Source organism: Hyla sarda, chromosome 5, assembly GCF_029499605.1.
Source record: "Hyla sarda isolate aHylSar1 chromosome 5, aHylSar1.hap1, whole genome shotgun sequence".
Taxonomy (NCBI): Eukaryota; Metazoa; Chordata; class Amphibia; order Anura; family Hylidae; genus Hyla; species Hyla sarda.
The window spans coordinates 26,441,007-26,456,692 of NC_079193.1; the positions used below are offsets into that span (position 1 = coordinate 26,441,007).

Consider the following 15,686-nt stretch of genomic DNA (forward strand, 5'->3'; position numbering starts at 1 on the left):
TTTAAAAAGGGCCCTCTCGACGCTAAGCAAGCCCCTGACTGAATGGCATTGAATCTGCAATTTTATACACCAACACCATTTGTTCCTCACATGCGCTCCTCCATACTTGAGCTTCAGTCCTGCTCAACCAATAAAACTAATACTACAACCAGCTTCACCCATAACACATGGATCAATATCCATGATACAACTGGAAAAAAGAAATAATGTAGGTGCACACATTCTATGTACATAGCTGTAGAAGAGGTTGATGCCATATATATGTAAATATCTCTACTATTGGTAACAAGCCTCAAAACTCTCAAAACTCTCACTAAAGAAATGCGGCTAATTCGATACATACAAACGTACAAACATACACACAGAAGACAAATAAGTATCTCAAATTGTAAAGAGTCTATTCCTTTGTTACAGTACAAGGCTATTCCTTTGTTACAGTACAAGGCTATTATCTGCCTCGTAATGTTAGAGATGTGGTGGGGCTTATCTAGGTGCCCTTCTGGCAGACCTAGCAGGGCCATTTCCTAAAGCCCCTTTCCCTATTATGGGATTAAGCAGGTGGTGTGTCATCCTTTGCCTCCCTCTTCCTCCCGTCTCTTTGTCTCTCTTCTTTTCTTTATACTGTGTTCGTTTTTTTTAATTATAGTTGCACGTGGGACGGAGATATTATTCGGGACACAAGCTGTCGCTAGCTTTTTTATACACCATCTACCCATCTACTAGACCTACATGGACGTTACTCCTGTCCCTTGCTGGGCCACCACTTTGTACATCCCAAATTATTGCATTCCTAAAACACAAAATAAGAAAAATAAAAAACATATCAATAGCTAAAGAGAAAACAAAAATAAATGATGGGTGTAAATGGTCCTTTAGATTGGCGCCAGATATAATGACAATTCTTACAAGACATGTGACCTATAGTACCACAGAAACGAAACATTCGACCTACACTGTATCCTTGGTGGCAAGGTGCTTTCTCGTTTAGGCCTCGAAGTAGATGTTGCCCCTTACTGTCTGAGCCAGGGCCTTTGAGGTGTCCCAAAGAAGTGGATAGATCTTTCCGTCAGAGATGTCTCCAACACTGACCAACCCTGAGCACCTACTGCCGAAGATTTGAGTCAGAATGTTGATAGTGTTGCTGATTTGCAGGACCATCTGCAGACCATCTAACGTATATGGTAGCCTCACAACAATCCCCAGATACCAGATATCAATGAAGATAAGAGAGTGGGTCATGTTGGATTTCCACTTGCCAGATCTCTTTAGGCTTTATAAGATGTCCATAAGATGTGGACTCCCATGGGTCATGCCATCAGAGGTGTCTCCAACCACAACCTGTGCTCCTACTGCCAAAGATATATGTCAGAATGTTTACAATTTCCCATTTTCTGGTACCTCAGTGGTCCCAAACTGGTTGATTATCAGAACTGTATTAACTTGTTCTATATATTTCAGTGTGATACTTAGTTTTTCTCTGTTTGAAGTGAACCTGAGTAACCAGACTCAACAAATCATGCTCCTTTTGGGACTTGCAGACTGACCATCCCCGCACTGGGGCAGATCATAAGGGACCATTACATGGAGGGGACCATGATCCATTCAGGTGGTAAGTACTCACATTACTCACAATTTATGGGTCTCATGGGTGCAAAAATTTATAATAATTCCCCTTTTAGTTCATCCAGCCATGGACCTTTACAAGATTGATAGTGTTGCTCACATGAAATAGCTACGTTGACTGGAGCCAATCTGTGGTCAGATCAATTGCATGTGCAGTGTAGACAAAGTTCGTGGTATTCCGAGCAGGGAAGCACCCCTTAATCCGACTGGGTCACGGAGCGCTTCACCGAAATTACGGGACACAGTACAGGTGAAGAGTAGGGGTGAAAACATTTATTCTTCACAGTGCAGGTACAAATAGGACAGTACAAGTACTTTTTGCTATTGCGTTCCTTATGGTAAATAAAACATCTTTCTAATATACTTTGCTTGAAAAAAAAAAAGTTTTCTGTTTTATTTGTGTTTAAAAAAACTGCCACTAGGTGTCTCCCTACTTGTCCACAGCACATTTTTCCCCATCTCTTGCACAGACTTTGGACTCCTCCTGTTGGCCTGGCAGAAGTCCGAAATCAGGAAATGCTGAGGAGGGGGGGGGGGGGGTGAGGGGTGCAGCCTTAGCCAATCATAGCTCATCTCACACACTGAACTGCTCTGGGCTGTGTGTAGCAGAGTGAGGGAGGAAGTTCTCCCCTGTATGGCTTCAGATGATGTCACGCCTGCTGGGGAACGCCCCTTCCTAGTCTGTGAATCTGACTGAGACTGAGCAGAAAATACAGAGCAATATCAAGGTAGAAAACTAACAAATAATAAAAATAAAGGCAGGGGGAGGTTTATCATAATTGGGGAAGTGAACTGGGAGGATTATAACATTTAACAAGATCATGATAGGTTCTCTTTAACATTAGGATAACGCTTCTCCAGAGGTAGACTTCTCTCTTCTCAAATCTATTGCATGGCAAACTAAAATCTAAGGATGCCTGCAATGGGATTTTTCCAAAGAAATTTATAAAAAATTCTCACACCTCTTATTAATTTTGGCACTTATTGTACATTAGCAAGGATTACTTGAGATCCGTGTGTAAAAAAACACTGTTTTTAGTAAATTCCCCTATAGTATAGCATTTTGTATTTTTTTTTATTTACTTTTTTTATTATTATTATTTTTTTTAATCCAAAAACCAGGAATAGGTCCAAAAGACAGAGAAAAGGTACAAATCTTTCCATTATAGATTTCAGTGTTTATTCTTCTTCAGGGGTTGTAGCTAAAAATGCTGATCAAAAATGATCAATCCCATTTGAACATAGGAAGAGTTAGAGGGGCACTTTTTTCTACTCTGGTTGGATCCAGAAAGTTAAACAGATTTGTAAATTACTTCTATATAAAAATCCTAATCCTTCCAGTACTTATCAGCTGCTGTATACTACAGGGGAAGTTGTGTAGTTCTTTCCAGTCTGAACACAGTGCTCTCTGCTGCCACCTCTGTCCGGCAGGTTTTCTATAGGGATTTGCTCCTGCTCTGGACAGTTCCTGACATGGACAGAGGTGTCGGCAGAGAGCACTGTGGACAGACTGTAAAGAGCTACACAACATACAGCAGCTGATAAGTACTGGAAGGATTAAGATTTTAATATAGAAATAATTTACAAATCTGTATAACTTTCTGGCACCAGTTGATTAAAAAAATTTTTTTTTTCATCTGGTGTACCCCTTTAAGACCATGTTAATTTTTTTTTTTTTTTATAGAGAGCAAAACATAGGGAAGAATGCAGCGATATGATATGGAAAATCAATGGATAGAGCAGTGTTTCCCAACCAGGTTGCCTCCAGCTGTTGCAAAAACTACAACTCACAGCATGCCCGGACAGCCTTCGGCTGTCCGGGCATACTGGGAGTTGTAGTTTTGCAACAGCTGGAGGCACTTTGGTTGGGAAACACTGTGAGGAAGCGGAGGGTAAAAAGCGGAGTTGTAGTTTTGCAACAGCTGGAGGCACTTTGGTTGGGAAACACAGTGAGGAAGCGGAGGGTAAAATTATCCTGACTATAGTATGTAGTATTAGTATACAGTATTAATATATAGTAGATTACCTTATTGTACTACTAGAATTAATTTACCGCCTACGTTCGACTGCAAGCATAAAATACAATGGCAGAGGGAAATATATCCTAGAGCTAATGGATTTAAGTCAACGCTGTAAAATAAATGCCATAAATATAAAGGAAAATCTTTACACGGCTTCTTCCAGAACTTTAAAAGCTCAGTATCATTTATCCATATTTAAACACCTTGGAGATTTGCTATGTGCTGCCATTTTATTTTTTCACAGTCCTTTCCCTCCTCTCTAGAGAATCCGGTAATTTATTTAAAAAAAATTTTTTTTTTTTTTACTTTGACACTGCGGCAGAACCTCTCTCTTACCCCTACATTGTCTAAGGAGATTTGCAGTGCAAAGAACAAAGTCTCCCAAGCCTTTTCCGCAATTACCATTTGAATCAGCTTTTCCCAGCACAAAGAATGGCGAGAGTTCCAATATGAATCTCCCCGCGTTAAGAGAAACCGGCCTCCGATGGGCAGTGAGGAGTAGAGAGCCAGAATCTTTATTTCATATGGTAATACAACACTTTATTTTAATTTTAACTTCATTTTTTTTTCTTTTTATAAATTATAAAAATAAATAAAATATTCCCATTTTTCCGATACACACAATTAGGTAAATATTTATATTTTTTCTATATTCACACAAATGTGTGTGATTTTATATATATATATATATATATATATATATATATATATATATATACATACACACATATATATATATATATATATATATATATATATATATATATATATATATTTATAAATATACAAGCAAAGGGGAGCGGCACATCCCACTCAAAAGTAAACAGGTGCCAGCAGGTCTAAGAGGCCATGGTCCCAGGCCCAAATGCCGATCCACACATGAAAGAGGTGACCGCAGCACACAGGAGTGTCATAAGTGCAGATAACTTTTATTCCATGAACAGGCAGTGCGACATTTCGGTGTTCTCACAATACCATTCTCAAGCCTACATATACACTGCTCACAAAAATATAGGGAACACTTAAACAACACAATGTAACTCCAAGTCAATGACACTTCTGTGAAATCCCACTGTCCACTCAGGAAGAACACTGATTGACAATCAATTTCACAAGCTGTTGTGCAAATGGAACAGACAACAGGTGGAAATTATAGGCAATTAGCCAGACACCCCCAATAAAGGAGTGGTTCTGCAGGTGGTGCAGCTCATCCAGGATGGCACATCAATGCGAGCTGTGGCAAGAAGGTTTGCTGAGTCTGTCAGCGTAGTGTCCAGAGCATGAAGGCGCTACCAGGAGACAGGCCAGTACATCAGGAGACATGGAGGAGGGCATAGGAGGGCAACAACCCAGCAGGAGGACCGCTACCTCTGCCTTTGTGCAAGGAGGAGAAGGAGGTGCACTGCTAGAGCCCTGCAAAATGACCTCCAGCAGGCCACAAATGTGCATGTGTCCACTCAAATGGTCAGAAACAGACTCCATGAGGGTGGTAAGAGGGCCCGACATCCACAGGTGGGGGTTGTGCTTACAGCCCAACACTGTGCAGGATGTTTGTCATTTGCAAGAGAACACCAAGATTGGCAAATTCGCCACTAGCGCCCTGTGCTCTTCACAGATGAAAGTAGGTTCACTCTGAGCACATGTGACAGACGTGACAGAGTCTGGAGACGCCGTGAAGAACATTCTGCTGCCTGCAACATCCTCCAGCATGACCGGTTTGGCGGTGGGTCAGTAAGGGGGTGGGGTGACAGCCCTCCATGTGTTTGCCAGAGGTAGCCTGACTGCCATTAGGTACCAAGATGAGATCCTCAGACCCCTTGTGAGACCATATGCTGATGCGGTTGGCCCCGGGTTCCTCCTAATGCAAGGCAATGCTAAACCTCATGTGGCTGGAGTGTGTCAGCAGTTCCTACAAGAGGAAGGCATTGATGCTATGGACTGTCCCGCCCGTTCCCCCAGACTGTCCAGGAGTTGGCGGATGCTTTAGTCCAGGTCTGGGAGGACATCCCTCAGGAGACCATCCTCCACCTCATCAGGATCATGCCCAGGCGTTGTAGGGAGGTCATACGGGCACGTGGAGGCCACACACACTACTGAGCCTCGTTGTGACTTGTATTAAGGACATTACATAAAGTTGGATCAGCCTGTAGTGTGGTTTTCACTGTGATTTTAAGTGTGACTCCATATCCAGACCTCCATGGGTTGATACATTTGATTTCCATTTATAATTTTTGTGTGATTTTGTTGTCAGCGAATTCAACTATGTAAAGAGGAAAGTATTTCATACGATTAGTTCATTCATTCATATCCAGGATGTGTTATCTTATATATATATATCTGAAAATACAAAAAGCACAGCACTCCTCCAAATAGTCATATTTATATACACAAACCTAATCGTAAAAATTTTAAAAATCGACTCCAATGTTTACACGATGGAATTTCAGAGTGGAACTTAGATTCCCATTTGTTTTCTATGGGATTCTGCACAAGGCAGAATTTTTGCGTCGGAAACACTTGCCGCTGAGATTCCGATTCTGGCCTCTGCAGAAAGGATTGACATTTCTGTGGAATCCTTTAGTAAATTAATTGCCATCGGCTGTCCGGCTATGCTGGGAGTTGTAGTTTTGCAACAGCCGGAGGCACCCTGGTTGGGAAACAATGCCACAGGCAGTCAGAGTGACCACCTATGTAAGACGATCCTTTCTTCTCCCTCCTACCCATGTCACTTATTATTTAGTCATGCTCCTGAGCATTTCAGCCTATATCGCGGATGAACTCTCACATGACATTCCACAGACACTCCAAGAACTTGGACCTAGCGATAAACAAGCAATAAAATACATTGGTATCCATGTGGCAATGTATGGTACTGCACCTCGCGAATGCAGGCGATCTTCTGCCTGGCACCACAGTGTTCAGAACATTTATGTTTAAAACTCTAGCTCTCCTAGAGGTCGGAGCATCCGTGGGTGATACACCCCCTCCAGTCATCCCTATAAAAGAGAGCCTGAGATACAGAGCTCGTGTATCTCTGGTCCTTCCATAGAGATACTGTATATGGAGGGGGCTTGTTGACCATAGCTTCATGCTGTGTTTGACAGTAATCCGGCACAGAACGGAGAATGAGGATTACCTGGTCGTCAGGCAGGAGATCGTGGGGTGGGGGGGTCCCAGCGGTCACATCCTCCACGATCAGACACTTACCCTTTATCCTTTGTATAATGGATAAGATGTCCTATACAGGAGTTCCCCTTTAAATGTTTAAATGCAAAAAGAACATCCATTTTTTTCTTATAGCAATGTTTTTAATCTAATCATCTTAAAGTCGATCTACTGCAGACCATCTCCAAATACTGAAGTGCATTTGTTCAATCACAGAGATAACTACATTCATATCTACATTCGGCCAGAATCCCCTTGAAGAAGTGCAATTTGAAGGCTCATCCATCTCTTTCATCCAGCCTTCATATTGTGTGATGGAACAGGTTTACAGAAAACAAGTGCAGCCGAGTCACCATGAAAATTCCATTTTGCTTCCTTCATCCACAATCTCCTCACCTCTCTTTTGGAGACCTGATGGAGACCTGATGGAGCGGTTTGCATTGAGGTCTCTGTGCAGCAATTCACTGCAGGCCCAATGATCCCGGCTCAAGGCTCCTTGACGCTCCACTACAAGAACCTGGCCTCATCGTAATTCAAGGAGTCTTTTCATATTGGTTCATGATCTTCTGTTTTGCATAATTTCCATGGTCATCCCTTCACCAACGTGAGAAGATCCCGTAATGTTAATCCTAAGGAAAGTATTTGTCAGGTCTCTTCCATCTAACTGGTGTGGTCTACAACCAGAACAGATGGAAGGAAGCAATATCTGTCTTAAATCAGTCAATAGATGCCAACCAATGAACTAAGTATGAATAAGCCTGATCTACTTTATCCCAGCCCACAAAACCTCAGCAAACTCCAGTGGCTATCTACTTTCCTATAGTAAAAAGTAAGGGTGTAAGTATCGTATACAACATTAAGGGCCTCTAGTACTTTCCTACGAACCTGAGAATGGTTTTCCACCTTCCCAATAACTCGAATGTCTCCTGACTGTAAGCAGCCTGTCCCAGACCCTTGGCAGGCATAGATGTTTATGTCTTGTATATATGGTTAAAAGAGCTACACATGAGATAAACCACAAAATGGGGGTCAAGGGACAGAAGATCTAGTAAATAGTGATCTTGTTTTGATCTTGTTGCGATGGCCCCTGTTCTACTGTCCGGATTCCTGATCAGACAGGGGAAACATTATTTCTGCAGACACTATATGAGTGAGTTATATCACCATCATTGTTAAAACAAAGACATAATCAAGGACAAGCCTATATACACTAGAGCGTGACATGTCTAATCTGCTGACCGGAATGGGCTTTGCACCACTGTGATCTGTCCAATGAATTTGCATGCTTTTCTTGTTAGAAGGGTCCCTGGACAATAAGCAGATCACAAAGCTGTAATCTGTTGGGAAACCTGGTAGTAAGTATTAATTTTCACTGCAGCACCACCACAGGTAAAATCAGGTATTACACAGTGTCCTTTCATATCACTTAGTTGCATTTCGAAGTTCTCACAATGGGTGTAATGTAGCCAGCACACATATAGCACTTTCCCTCACTTGCATAGATATGCAGGGAGCCACCCCATGATGCACTAAAGAAGCAAAAGGATTACGTCCAGACCAAGGGTTCTTTATAAAAGGCAAATATTTTATTTATTCAAGTAAAAATAGTTATATGGATAACATCCAGTACAGAAATATCCTGATGGGTTTTGCTCCCTGCAGGAGCTTAGTCATAGGCTGCCTATGACTAAGCTCCTTTAGGAAGTGAAATGTGTCAGGCTATTGTAGTACTGGATGTTATACATGTACTGTAACTATTTTTACTTAAAGAAATTAAATATTTGCCTTTGATAAAAAAAAAAAAAAACTTTTGTCTTGGACGGTCTCTTTTGCTACTTAGTTGGCTTTTTTAATGTAGGGCAGAACAGGTCCTCAAGAACGAAAGACGCTCTTTGTAGCCAATTTTCACTCTGGATAAGTTGATGAGGATGCAGAACAGAGAAAACGTAATAAGAACTCAAAATTCCTAATAGATTTATGAACATTGGTTTTCTACATTGGACATCCGTTTAAGCTATATAAAAAAAAATCCCATATAAAGTCCAGTACATGGGTCCTGGATTTATTTGACCTTAAGGGTATATATAATGTCTCATAATTATTTTTTTGTAAAGCTTATGAGCTGCTGCCGGTCACATTAAGCCACAAGGATTTACATATATTCCTCCATCTAATCCACTGGATACCTCATACTATGGGCCCAGCATTCTGGACAGGCCCGAGCACGCTCCACATATGTTGCATATTGTATATGTGCAGGGCAGCAGCATGAAGCCTGAGCGCACATTCCACGGCATGGTATGATTTAACTGTATGCGTCCAGAAACCTGAGAACCTTCCGGTAATAGTATATTTTATAGGATGTGCTGGGGAAAGACCATTATTTTCTAAGCATTAACAGTGGTATGGAAGAGAAACACAATACCCGAAAGACATTTTTTATTACTTTATTCACTACTTTTTCTTGATACAGAATTCACATTTATTGATACATAGGCCTCTGTTATATGGCTATGGACCAGCACCTGTACATGTACAACTCCAATTTTAATTGATCTCCTTGGGGAGCTGGCCTAGCTGGCATAGGGAGTCTAATAGACTATTCAATTCCCCCTGGGAAAAATATCCTAAGTAGCTCTCATCAAGAAGGAAAAAAGTTAGGCTCTAATGCTACCTATTGGTGGCAGCTTCCCTGTAAGTCAATGCTTGACCATGAAACATTACCAGGGATTTCCATCCATACCATATATATATTGACCGAATACTAAGAAACTCTAGCGGCAAGAGATTGCTCTAAACTAAACCATTATATTTGACAACATTATCTGGTACTCTGGTTGGCCGGGTCAACCATGGACAAGACAATAACTTCTTCAAAACATGGGTACCTGGCAATTGCCACATGGGCTAATGCTAAATTTCCAAGGTTCCCAAAGTTTAGGACTTGATGGACACATAACATTTAGTGTAAAGGTTATGCCAAGTGCTTGTGTCGGGCAACCCATAGCCCAAGTTACTGCGTAGCTTTGCTGTAAAATCTTTAATACCCATTAAAGCTTATCTGAAATCAAGACCTTCATAAATCCATTTAATTTGCCAACTTTTGAACTTTTAAGTACTGGTAGGGTTGGCACCTGCTAATGATAACACTGACATCCCCCCCACTTGCTTTGTGTAGTCAAATAAGGATAGTTGTAAGGGAGGGGGTCCCATAGGGCCTTCCCTTTCTCTCAGATAAGATTAGAAGCTATGCAGAGGCAAATTCACAGGGTGAATATTGGATCTGCATGAGGGGAGAAAAATCCAGTATTCAATGAGTGAGTAGAATAGGCACTTTAGTGGTTCAGTTTCTATACAGTTAAATTATGTATAGAGCCAGGAGCCCCAGACTCTAGTACCTGAAGCCCCTATGCCACAGGGGAACTTGTAATAAATTTTGCATTGAGACTCAAAAACTTAAAAGTTGCCTATGCATGTTCAGGAACAGAATTCAGCCGGTCCTGAGATATAGGTGAGTGCACAGTTGGGGTGATGGCCTCCATCACACTTAAATTATCAAAAGGGAGATAGGTTCAGATCCCAAAACTCAGACTGGTAGGGAGAAACGGGGCTTGCGCAGTGCATCAACGTGACCGATCCTGGAGAAGCTGCAGAAGCCTTGGTGAGAGTTTTCTTCTCTTTGAAATGGTTTCTTCCTGAGACAGGGGCCCTTGTCTTGGAAAGCGTTGCGGTTCCAGTGGCGGCTGGTGAGCTCTCCTTGGTCCTTGGCAATACGGTAGAGAGTCTCTAATTACTGTGACATTACTGCGAACATTATGCCACTGCAGCTCCTATCGTCTTCGCTTTTTTCAATGTTTGACCATACGGCAATTCCTAGCATCACAGTCACTTTGTTCTCTGGTTCAGCCAGGGTCACAGCGGTCAGACCCCACTGACATTGATTGGCCCATCCTTGTAATATGCTGCCAATGTCCCTAATGTCTATAATGAGACAAGCGGAGGGATTATTTTCTTTTGATGCCATGTATTACCGTGACCCAGAGTCACCTTACGGCAATTACTTTTTCTCTTGATTGCCGGTTGCTATTGGGCTTTACGCTTACCTTTTGTAAATAAGTGCCCCCTTAATATACATAAAGCAATACAGTGGTGCATATTGTATAGGGTCCGACACATATTTTCCGCCTTGCAGCTAGATTCTGGATCATGGGAAAAGTTCTCATCCCGTCGGCCTTAATACGTTGTTATTTTCCCATAGCTAATGAGTCCACATTGTCATGAAGTGCGGGACTCGTGCCAATTGGAGAGCTGATAGATGTGCAGTGTCATCTTATAAATAGACGTGTCAGGCGGCCACCTACAACACATAATTACGGAGAACAAGACGACGCCATCATGCAACAGAAAAGGAGAGAAGTGACAACTCCCAGATGGAAAATCCTGGAGTAACTTCTACAGGTTCCCTCATTAAGGGCCACAAAATACGAGAACGCACAAAGCTGGCAGCTTGTGCCCGAACCCGCTAAAGGAAACCAGATGCAGATTTCCAAGAAATATATACTGTATAGGTTATAGAGCTAGAAATAATGATCGCTTCAGACAACAAGGGAAGGCACTAAGGTGGGGAAAGAAAGACGAGCCATCGCTTAAAATATTAGCTGCTCTGCCGCTGCTTGTTAAGAGAGTCACGTTGTTAAGATAGCCGGTTTCTTGCTGGTAGGAAGGAACATATTTAAGAAATACTAAAGATATATTATATTTAACCAATCAAGCACTGGGGTCTTTCAGTGCTGTGTCTGGCAGTGTACGTAAGCTGAGGAAGCTCCGGGCATATAAAGGTTAATGTATCCGAAGTCCTCCATCACCGGACCGGGCCAGAAGAGGTGTCACTGTAACCTCTACCCAAGCAGTATATGTCATGGTTAGTGTTTATTTGCTGTAGGAATAGCTCAAAAGCATCTAGTAAAAATGGTATTAATGGCATAAAAATCACTTAAATGTCTATATTTTATAAGAGCCTTTAAAAGAAAAACTAAGAAAAGAGCCTTAGAATCTGGTTACATTCAGAAGCCCATATACAGATATAGCAGAGCTGAAACACTCAACACAGCAAGGCTCCATGTAATCTGCTATTTTCCATTGTAGAATGAAGGATTGTAGAATCCTTATGGAAAATCTATTTGTTTTGTGTGTCTGAGTCTTTTCCTATGTCAAAGAATCACAGTGCTTTCTGTTTCCGCAGTTGTTCAGCACAATTCGCATAATGCATTGCTTTCCTTTCAGTCTTCGTCAGTCCTCCCACCTTGCCTACTTCCCTCCCAGAGGAGCTTTTGCAGAAGATCTCATCCCACAGCAGACTTTTATACAATCAATGAGGTTGCAGCACCTTTTGTATTCATCCCCTGTCTGCTCCTCTGCCTGTGGTATAGTTCAGCACAAGGCAGCATGAAAGTAACCTAAGGTTATTCTTCCCCAAATGTTTAAATAAAAATAAATTATATATATCAGGGAGAAGGTGCTGTAGGGCTAGAGTTCAGAGTGAGTGCAGTAAATGGGCAGTATAAAACCTCTGCCAGGCAGCATGAGAGCTTGTCCTCTACATTGCCCAGCTGCTGCAGAACTTATTTTAAAGGCATTCCACCCAGGAAAGGCAAATTTTTATTCCTATAGTATTCCTATACACTGTGCTCTGCCCAACCATAAGGAACAGAAGGGCAACTCTGCATTCTCAAGCCTTCTAATGTCCCCACTGGGCTAAACAATGGTATATCCCAACTCTGATATCCTAGTACTCCCATAATATGGGCAATATTTGCATATTATCCATATACCAATATTTGCATCGGAATATAATCTGGGGGGCAGGTAAAGGAGTAATTCTTCTCAGGACTGAAATGTAAAACACTGGGGTGTATAGAAGACATAGAAGGAAATTGATGCACTGAGCAGCTGTCACTTCACTTCCTCCCTGCAGCAGATCAGACATCTTCAAGTATGGGTGAAAGCACGTCTAGAATCTGAGGAGTCTGCGTTCTCCCCCCATGCCTTACATATACACGAAGGTGATAAATACTAAGCATATCATGAATATAAATGGCTATAATTCTGGACTATATCAACTAAGACATATGGCTCACTCTGGAGATAGTATAAAAATAGTGTGTACAGATGACCGATTGATCCTGGGTATAAACCTCCTCCTATTTAGTGTATACAGATGCTATGCAGACCTATGTGCACCTATTTGTTGCAGCTTTAGGAGTCATGGTTGTCATACTACTGAGCCCTGTAAAGAAATCTGTCAACAGAGCAGGAAATGTGTTCTAATCTGTTTCAATTTAGGATTTTTTTTTTTTTTTTTTTCAGTTTTTGCACATTAATATGGAGGCAGCCATCTTGCCTGAGGCAGTACGCCGGTGTTTAAAAATGTATCCCATAAACAAAGGACAGAGAATTAGTGTCTGGTCAATGGGAATGGAAACTCCCAGTTGTCAAGTATAAATCATTTGAAAACTGGGAGTTTCCATTTGCCTTATCAATGGGGCGTGTCCTTCCTTGCACACTCTGTCACTGTCCAATCAGGGCTAATTGTGCAAGACTGTGTAGGACCCCACCCTACTGACAGAGAAAATGGTAACACCCAGTTGCCAGTTTATTCATACATTTCCAGGAAGAGCAAAAAGGAACGACACTTTAGGTTTGTTATTTTGAAAAGTTTAAAAGTTATGTAACTACTTTTATAATAGTTTTAATAATGAAATAATAAGGAGTTTGATATCAGATATAATGAAATCCAGTGATATTCATAAAAGATGGAGCAAATTAAAGTCTTGTAGTTAAAGTCCCTTCTTTATTGTTGAGGATACTACCTGGACATGGTAAGGAAAGGTTTATTCCCACAGTCGGGCCTGTACATGTGATTTCTTGAACAGGGGGACCTTGCGGGAGTGGCAGAATTTCAGTAATTCACAACGACTGGTGACTTTGGTCCCAGCTGCCTTTAGATCATTGACAAGATCCTCCGGTGTAGTTCTGGCCTTATTCCTCACCGCTCTCATGATCATTAAAACCCCATGAGGTGAGATCTTACATGGAGCTCCCAACCAAGAGAGATTGACCGATATTTTGTGTTTCTTTAATTTGCCAATAATCGCACCAATTGTTGTAAACTTCTCACCAAGCTGCTTGATGATGGTCTTGTAGCCCATTCCAGCCTTGTGTAGGTCTACAATCTTGTCCCTGACATCCTTGGACAGTTCGTAGGTCTTGGCCATGGTGGAGAATTTGGAATCTCATTGAATGCTTCTGTGTACAGGTGGTTTTTATACAGGTAACAAGCTGAGATTATGAGTGTTCCCTTTAAGAGAGTGCTCCTAATATCAGCTGAAATGCGTTTTTCTAGATCTTTTTGTGGTTATTCTGTTTCTCACTGTTTAAATAAACCGACCAATAAAATTATAGACTGACCATTTCTTTGCCAGTGGGCAAACGTTTAAGATCAGCCAGGGATCAAATACTTTTTTCCTTCTCTGTATATAGAAGAGCAAAGCTATATCACCTGTTGGTCATATCCAGCTTACAGGTATTGTAGAAGATTATTAACATTTAGGGAGTTTCCTCAGCTTCCGCAGCTAAGCATTGTATACAACAGCTGATTGGCTGGGTGAAACTCTACAAATCTTCTGATTGGTGCCTGGGCACCCGCTGTGACTTCCCGCTGTGTTAGAGGAAGAGAGAGCAGCTTCATTCAATGTCTAAGCTACAGGCTGTTCCTATGGCTCCTGTAGAGACTGCTCATTGTTAAACACTAGTTATAGAAAAAGTAAAACATGATGTTAATGTTACGCGCATGGGTGTTTTTGCCCTTAGGCGGCCAATTTTTGTGTTTAACCCTAAAAGAATATAAAAGGATAACAAGAATACACCATTTTTTATATGCATTACAGTGCGTCAATCTTCCGCTAAAAACAAAAAGCATTATATTGTGAAGAACAGGCCGGCGGAGAAAAAGTTTCCCTGTTGTTTCCTTTTTATCACTATTTTTTTTTCCGATAAGGATTTTTAGAATGCGGTGGTTCCTGTGGATTTCTGTGATTGTGCAAGAAACAAGCAATTTTGTCTTCCCTAATTCGCTAACGTTGTATCTCAGAGGAAAGTCTCGTGTCAACGTCAAGCATAAAGTGCAGGCGAAAAAACATTTATCTAGATAAAAGACCACAAGCAGTTAACCTACTCAGTGGAGGCAATGCAACCAGGCAACGGGATAATGACCTCTACCCAAATGTGGAAGGCATCAATTTGATTCTATGACAGCCAGACAAAAGACTATGGCAGCTCCACAGGAAAACTTTATCAATGATAACTCAAGTCTACAGTATGTGAACAGAATGAATTAGCATAAAGTACAATGAAGAGTGGCATATTGATCTCCGGCAGGAATTTCTACAGCTTTATGTCTCTGTCTGCAGGTGCATGTTAAATATTTCCCTTTATATGTCGCTTCTTTTGCACAATAAGACAACAGCGTTCTTGTGTGCAAACATGAAAAAAACAGGGTCTAATGATTAAAAACTCCAAATCGTACAGCAAGTGGGCAAATTCTGCCTGCAGCTCTGGTGTCAAGGCTTAGGATCTCGCCACGGAAACATTTTGCCGTAGTTTGCATAGTATAAGCCTATATATTTGCACATAAACAAACGCCATACACATTTTTTTTTAGATGCATACAGTGCAGATGGAATGGTCTACACACCTGCAGAGCCAACTCTGGATATTGTAGGAAGCGTTTGCATGTGGATGGGAAGGCGCTGCAGCTCTGCTTTCTTTATTGTTAGGGTAGAGAGAAGCGCGTAAGTACCATAGTGGCAGATCATGTGG

The 15,686-nt window shown here is 41.5% G+C and overlaps 1 protein-coding gene and 1 long non-coding RNA gene across 7 annotated transcripts in view; one reads left to right on the forward strand and one right to left on the reverse strand.

Annotated features, from left to right (window-relative positions):
• Positions 1–1,966, forward strand: part of LOC130272980 (uncharacterized) — a 33,013-nt gene extending 31,047 nt beyond the window's left edge. Inside the window, exons 3-4 of one of the 2 annotated variants that reach the window (XR_008843813.1) lie at positions 1,488–1,609; positions 1,680–1,966. This is a non-coding gene — a long non-coding RNA (uncharacterized LOC130272980). Of the gene's footprint in view, positions 1–1,487 lie in introns of both variants that reach the window. The other variant, XR_008843812.1, reaches the window with a different exon arrangement.
• CDK14 (cyclin dependent kinase 14) overlaps positions 1–15,686 on the reverse strand; it is a 551,260-nt gene that overhangs the window by 13,028 nt on the left and 522,546 nt on the right. The gene's annotated exons all lie outside the window — the stretch shown is intronic.